Source organism: Macrotis lagotis, chromosome 6, assembly GCF_037893015.1.
Source record: "Macrotis lagotis isolate mMagLag1 chromosome 6, bilby.v1.9.chrom.fasta, whole genome shotgun sequence".
NCBI lineage: Eukaryota > Metazoa > Chordata > Mammalia > Peramelemorphia > Peramelidae > Macrotis > Macrotis lagotis.
Genome location: NC_133663.1, coordinates 105,599,771 through 105,607,109, shown reverse-complemented (window position 1 = coordinate 105,607,109; position 7,339 = coordinate 105,599,771). Strand labels below are relative to the sequence as shown.

General features: G+C 39.1%; 1 non-coding gene across 1 annotated transcript; it reads left to right on the top strand.

Moving 5' to 3' along the window:
- The first annotated feature begins 5,072 nt into the window (after positions 1-5,072).
- Positions 5,073-5,179, top strand: LOC141492386 (U6 spliceosomal RNA). Its single transcript, XR_012469870.1, has one exon. It is a non-coding gene; the product is annotated as a U6 spliceosomal RNA (small nuclear RNA).
- The last annotated feature ends 2,160 nt before the right edge of the window (positions 5,180-7,339 follow it).

Below are 7,339 nucleotides of genomic sequence, written 5' to 3'. Positions count from 1 at the left end.
TAATTGTAGGTATGGCCAGGTGGTGCAATGGACGAAGCACCAGCCCTGGAGCCACGAGCACCCAAGTCCATATCCAGCCTCGTAAACCCAACAATCACCAAGCCATGTGACATGGAAGCCACCTGATCCCCACTGCCCTGCAAAAACCAAAAAGAAGAAAAAAAAAGACCCAAAATAAAATAAAATAGTAATAATAGTAGGGGTGGCTGGGTGGCAGACAGAGCATTGGCCTTTGAGCCAGGAGCACCTGGGTCCAAATCCAGCCAAAGACACCCAAAGATCACCCTGCTATGTGGCCCCAGGCAGGCCACCCAGCCCCACTTGCCCTGCACCCTCCCCCAAATAATAACAAAAAATGTGCTTCAGTCTTTGTTCCAACACCAACAACTCTGTCATGGATGGATCACATTCTTTATGATAAGTCCATCACAAAAGTTACTTCCATATTTTTCCAATGTTGCCATTGCTGATCGCAACTCCCTCCTTTCTTATTTCTCCACTACCATGTACTATATTTTCTCTCTCCTTTCACTCTGTCTTTGCTGTAGGGTAGCTGAGTGGCACAGCAGACAGATCCCTGGTCCTGGGGCCAAGAAGCCCTGAGCCCCCATACCACCCCTTATGCCCAGAATCCACCTGGCCCTCTGGTCCTGGGCAGGCCTTTCAAACCCAGCCCCTTGCAAGAAGTAAGAAAGAAAATGTGTTATATCTGGCCACTCTCCCCCCATGATCCATCCTCTCCTCCTTTATTCACATCCCCACCCCTTCCCCCTACCCCCCTCCTTCTTACTCCAAATGCCTATACCCCATTGAGTATATTTGCTGTTTCCTCTCCTAGCCACCTCTGATGAGAGCAAAGGTTCCCTCATTCCCCCTTGCCTCCCCCTCTTCCATATCAATGCAATAGCTCATTGTAATAAAAAAAAAATCTTATTATGTGAAATATCTTGTACTATTCCCCCTCTCCTTTTTCTTTCTCCCATTCCATTTCCCTTTTTTTCTATTAACTCCATTTTTACACCATATTTTATCTTTGAATTCAGCTTTCTCCTGTGCTTCAACTATAAAAGCTCCCTCTACCTGCTCTATTAACTGAGAAGGTTCATATGAATATTATCAGTATCATTTTTCTATACATGCAGTTCATCCTCATTAAGTCCCTCATATTTCCCCCCTCTCCTCCAATGTCCATGTTTCACCTGAGTCCTGTATCTGAAAATCAAACCTTCTGTTCAGCTCTGGCCATTCCAAAAGGAACCTTTGAAATTCCCCTGGTTCATTGAAAGTCCATCTTTTTCCCTGGAAGAGGACATTCAGCCTTGCTGGGTAGTTCATTCTTGGCTGCATTCTAAGCTCTTTTGCCTTCTGGTATATTGTATTCCAGGCCCTATGAGCTTCTAATGTAGTTGCTGCTAAGTCCTGTGTGATCCTGACTGCAGCTCCACGATATCTGAACTGTGTCCTTCTGGCTGCTTGTAATATTTTCTCTTTGACTTGGGAGTTCTGGAACTTGGCTATAATATTTCTAGGGGGTGGTTTTTTGGGATCTGTTTCTCGGGGTGGATCAGTGGATTCTCTCCATTTCTATTTTGCCCTCTGCTTCTAGAATATCAGGGCAATTTTCCTCTTGTAATTCTTTGAAAATGATGTCAAGGCTCTTTTCCTGATCATGACTTTCAGGTATTCCAATAATTTTTTAAATTATCTTTCCTAAGTCTGTTTTCCATATCAGTTGTTTTTTCAATGAGATATTTCACATTTTCTTCTAATTTTTCATTGTTTTTGGTTTTGAAGTATTGATTCCTGATTTCTGGTAAATTCATCTGTCTCCCTGAATTCTATTCTTTGTCTGAAGGATTTGTTTTCCTCAGAGAGTTTTCTTATCTCTTTTTCCATCTGGCCAGTTTCGCTTTTTAAAGCATTCTTCTCCTCCATAACTTTTTGAACTGTTTTATCCATTTGACCTAAGCTGATTTTTAGCATGCTATTTTCTTCAGCATTTTTTTGGATTTCCTTGACTAGGCTTCTGACTTCATTTTCATGTTTTTCCTGCATCTCTCTCATTTTTTTTCCAAGTTTTTCTTCTAACTCCCTCATTTGATTTTCAAAGTCTTTTTTGAGATCTGTCATGGCCTGAGCCCAATTTCTGTTTTTCTTGGAGTCTTTAGGTGCAGGAGCTTGTGCTTCCTCATCTTCAGACTGAGTATTTTGATCCTTCTTGGGCTCATTTGCAAAATATTTCTCAATAGTCTTCCTCTTATTACTCTGCTTGCTCATTTTCCCAGCCTGGGCCTGGTTTTGGGGGTGCTTCCTGAGCTTTTGGGACACTCCCACAAGGGTCTCAGTGTGTGAGGTTCTGTCCTCCCACCTGGTCTGTGAATGACCATAAGCGTTCCCCTCTGCCATGGGGCTGAGGTGGGGGGGGCCCTGCTGCTCTCTGGGGGGGCCTAGACTGGGATCAGGATCTGAATTTGGTCAGAGCCCCAGAGTCCTGTTTCAGGGGCAGAGGACAGAGCTCCGCAGTCTCTCTATTCACTCCCCTCCCTCAGCTCAATGGGCTCATGCCCTGGGGGCTCCTGCTTACCAGCTCCACCTGCTTCTGTTTCAGGGTCTGGGCTGCCAAAAGACCAAGCTGCTTGGTGTGTGCAATGAGGGCTGGGCTTCACTTGCTAGCTCTGGCAGAGGTCCCCCGCTGTTCCCCCACTTTGTGCCCGGTGCTCCCTGGGCCTTAGCTCAGGAGATTCCACTGGCTGCTGTGAGCTGTGGCTCCCAGCACCCTGGGGCTGCCTCCGGGAGGCTGAAGTTCTTTTGCTCTGGCGGGCTGCCCCTCCGACCCCAGGGAGCGGAGCCTTTCTTCTCTTTTCCAGGTTACCTTGAGTAGGAGAACTGCCTCAATGGGTCCCTCTGTGGGTTCTGTCTCTCGAAAGTTTAATTAGAGTCCTTAACTTATGAGTTTTATCAGAGAGCTTGTAAGACTTGATCCCTTCATGTGGCCATCTTGGCTCTGCCCCCCCCCCCCCCAGGGACTACATTCTTTATGATCCTTGGTGCAATGAGGAATGCAAAAGAAAATAAAAAGTCTGGAATTAAACCCCAATTTCTTTAGAAAATTAATGATTACAAATTTAAGAGAATTAACTACTACAAATTTTCAATGGAGTCATACATAATTATTTGATTCCTGAGAACTCCCAAAGACCATTCTCAAGGTAAGTACTTCTCTTGGCCAGTCAATGAGAGTGTGTGAAAGAACATGAAGTGTTTGCCCTAAACATCAAATCTTTTATTTGACCCTTAAAAGTGTAGCACTTTTGATTCTTGATTCTAACTCCTGACATCTCCTTCAGAGGTCTTTTCCAATGGTATATTATTTGAACTCTCATGCCTCTGTTTTTTCAAATATAAATGAAGAGATTAGACTATATGACCTCCATTGTTCTTCCTAATATTATTGTGGAATATAATGGAGTTTTCTTAGAGATTAATAATCTTTTATATAACAAATAGTTAATTGTTCTTGAAGATAAGACAATTGAGAAGGAAGTCATTATTTCCCAAGGTCATGTTTGGATTGCTCTAATTTTTAAGATATTTTTACTTACATCATACCTAAATATCTCATTTCTTCCAATTCTGATCTGTGAAACAAAGCATAATAAAACTAATTCCTCTTTCCCATGAAATCTCTTCAAGTCCTTGAAGCCATCCTATCATTTTGCTGTTATATTTTTTTCTATTCTAGGCTACACATTTTCAGTTCACTGAATTAATCATTGTATAGCACAGACTATAATCTTTTTGCCATCTTTCTTCCCTTATTCTGGGCACTTTCCAGAATAGTTTTCCAAACATTTGTCAATGAACTTACTAATTTGTGCTGTCCAGAACTGAACAAAATACTCCTGATGGGAAAATAGAAGAACTATGATTCTTGGGCAGTTGAAATTGATTATTTTACCCAAGAATACCTTGTAAACCATTCAGGAGAAAATATTGCATACCTACTATGTGCCAAATACATATGGGTTGCTAAGAATACAGAGACAGAAATGAAATTTATTCTTGTTCTCAAGAAACGTAAACATCAATAAAACAACTAGGAATCATCTATGTGCTAGGAATAGTGATAAATGCTGCAAAAACAAAGACAAAAATGAAAAAAGTCCCTGTTCTCAAGGAGATAGCATAGATAAGATAGATATAGATATATAACTATATAGACAGATATATAAATATATACAGGTTAAATGAAAAATAGGAGATAGTTGAGAAAGGAAAAGTATTAGAAGTTGGGGGAACAGGTAAATCTTAAGGTAGATGAAGTGCTTGAACAAAGTCCTGGAGAAAATAAGGACTACTATGAAACCCAGTAAATTGGGTAATATATGAGGGATCCCCTGGGAAAAAGTGTGGAAAGAGGAGATGCGATACTTGCTATGTTTGAATGAAGGTTAGAAAGTCACTCTAGCTTAAACATAGCAGGAGGAAAAAGGAGTGATATTAACCAATTAACAAAATCAACAACTATTCATTAAGTGCCTACTATAGCATCAGACTATTGCTGGGTTTACTCAATAAGGCTAACACAGTATGGTAGGATCAGGTTTTGAAAGGTTTTAAAATCCAAATATAATGCTTTATATTGAGTAATCGTTGGAAGTTGGAAGTTACTGGACTTCATTGAATAGAGGTGTGATATCAGAGTTGTAATTGAAGTGAATTATTTAGTCAACTTTGTAGACAATGAATTAGACAGTAAGAGACTCATTTCAGTAACCCAGACAGAAAATGAAGAGAACCTGAACTAAGGTGGTGACTGTATGAGTAGTCATAAGAGAACAAATAAAACAGATGCAGTAGAAGAAATGTCATCATTTATCACCTGATCAGATATGTGAGGTGAAGAGTGAGGAATATCTGAGAGACTGGAAAATAGTAGTGCTTTAGAAAGAAATAGGGACTTTTTGAAGAGGATTCTTTTTTGGTGGAATGGGGTGGGGTAGGGTAAAGTGATATAGATTATGTTTCCCTTCAGATATGGGGATTTTCGAGATTTTAATGGGCTATGTAGCTTGCTTTAGTAGTAGCACAAATACTAAAATTGGAACAATATAGAGAAGATTATCATGACTCTGGGGAAAATGATGGCATCCAAATTTGTGAAGCATTCCATAATTTATATTGGTGAAGGTATCCAACCATTTTGGAAGGCAATTTGGAACTATGCCCAAAAGCCTAGAAAACTGTGCATACATACCCTTTGATTCAACAATACCACTCTTAAATCTGTATTCCAAAGAGATCATAAAGTAGGAAAAGAACCTACATATACAAAAATATTTATAACAGTTCTTTTTGTGGTGGCAAAGAACTAGAAATTGAGAAGATGTTCATCAATTGGGAATGCCTGAGCAAGTTACTTTATATTAATGTTATAGAGTACTATTATTCTGAAAGAAATTATGAGTTGGAAAATTTAACAAAAACCTGGAAAGACTTACATAAACTGATGCTGAGTGAAATGAGGAGAATTAGGAGACCATTGTACACAGGAGCAGGAACATTGTGGGATGATAAACTATGATAGACTTATCTCTTCTCAAAAATAGAGTGATAAATGAAAATTCCTAAAGACTTGTGATGGAAAATGCTACCCACATCCAGAGAAAGAATTGTGAAGTTTGAATGCAGATCAAAACATATCATTTTCACTTTTTAAATTTTGCTTTTTTGTTTTTCTTTCTTGTTTTATTCTCTTTTGTTCTGATTCTTCTTTCATAACATGCTTAATATGGAAATGTGTTTGGCATGATTGTACATGTATAACCTATATCATATTACTTGCCTTCTTGGGGAGGGGGAGAGAAGGGAGAGAGGAAGACAAATGTGGAACTGAAAAATCTTACAAAAATGATTGAAGATGGCTAAATGGTGCAGTGGATAGAGCACCACTCTAGTTTCTGGAGGTCCTGAGTTCAAATCCAGCCTCAGACACTTAATAATTACCTAGTGTGACCTTGGGCAGGTCACTTAAACCCCATTGCCTTGCAAAAACCAAGGGAAAAATTATCGTTGAAATCTTTACATGTAAAGCAGAAAAATATGCAAAAAAAGAAAGAAATGTCTATTAAGGAAATGAAAATGTGGGACTGAAGATCTGGAAAGAGACAAAGTTTAGCCATATAGACTAGAAGTTACATGATAAAGCAGATAGAGTGATGGACTTAGATTTAGGAAGATCTAGGTTTAAATATAATTTTAGCAACTTTCCAGCTGTGTGACCCTGAGCAAATTATTTAACTCTTTTCTAGGCTTTATTTCTTCACATGTTAATTTTGGAAATTGAACTAGATAGCATCTAAGCCACTTTTAACTCCAAATATATATGATCCTATGTTCAAATATACAGAGATAACAATTAAACTCATCCTAGGAAAAGAAATCATTGAATATAGAGAGAAGAATAAATCTATGACTAAGTTTGGGCAACACTCACAGTAGAAGGCATGGTGTGCATGAAAAACAACCATAGAACAACTCTTACCTGAAGAAATAGATGGGCAGGTGAAGATCCAGGCAAAAATGGAATCATGAAAGCCTAGAGAGGAGAGGGTAGTCAGTCGAAGAAGAGAGTGAAGAGTGTTAGGTACTGCAAGCAGGCCAAAAGCATGAGAATTCAGAAAAGACCTTCAATTTCCAAACTTTAGTGATGATAAGTTTTTTAATAGAGAGGAGTTCTGATTGAATAATGAGGTTGGAAACCAGATACCAAAGACTTGAGAAGTTAGAAGAATGAAAAAGAAGGCAATAGATATAGGCAATTCTTTCTAGAAATTTTCCTGAAGGAGGGGAGGGAGATACAGGAGATGATAGATTCTAGTGAATGTTCTTTAAGTACCAGGGAAACTTGAACATCTTTTTACACAGCAGGAAAGAACCAGTAGACATTTACTGAAGATTAGAGAGGATCTCTATGTGGGTTTGCACTTTATACATTAAGAAAACATTTTTAAAAAGTCCTCATGAAAAGTATCATTTGATCCGAGCCCTGAAAGAAACTAAAGATTCTAGGAGATGGGGATGAAGAGAGAGTTGTCTAGGTATGGAGGCCAGACTGCAATACTAAGGAGATAGGATACTCTGTGTGAAGACCTTCAAGGGCAATTTGATCAGAGGAAAGAATATGTGAGTGGGATCACTTAATGAGACTAGAGAAGTAATGTGGATTCAGATTGTGATCAACTTTAAGTGATAAACAAAGGAATCTGTATTCCACATTATCTTGAACCCTTCCCCTTCACATTTGCCTAATCATATTGTAACTTGTATCATGCAAACT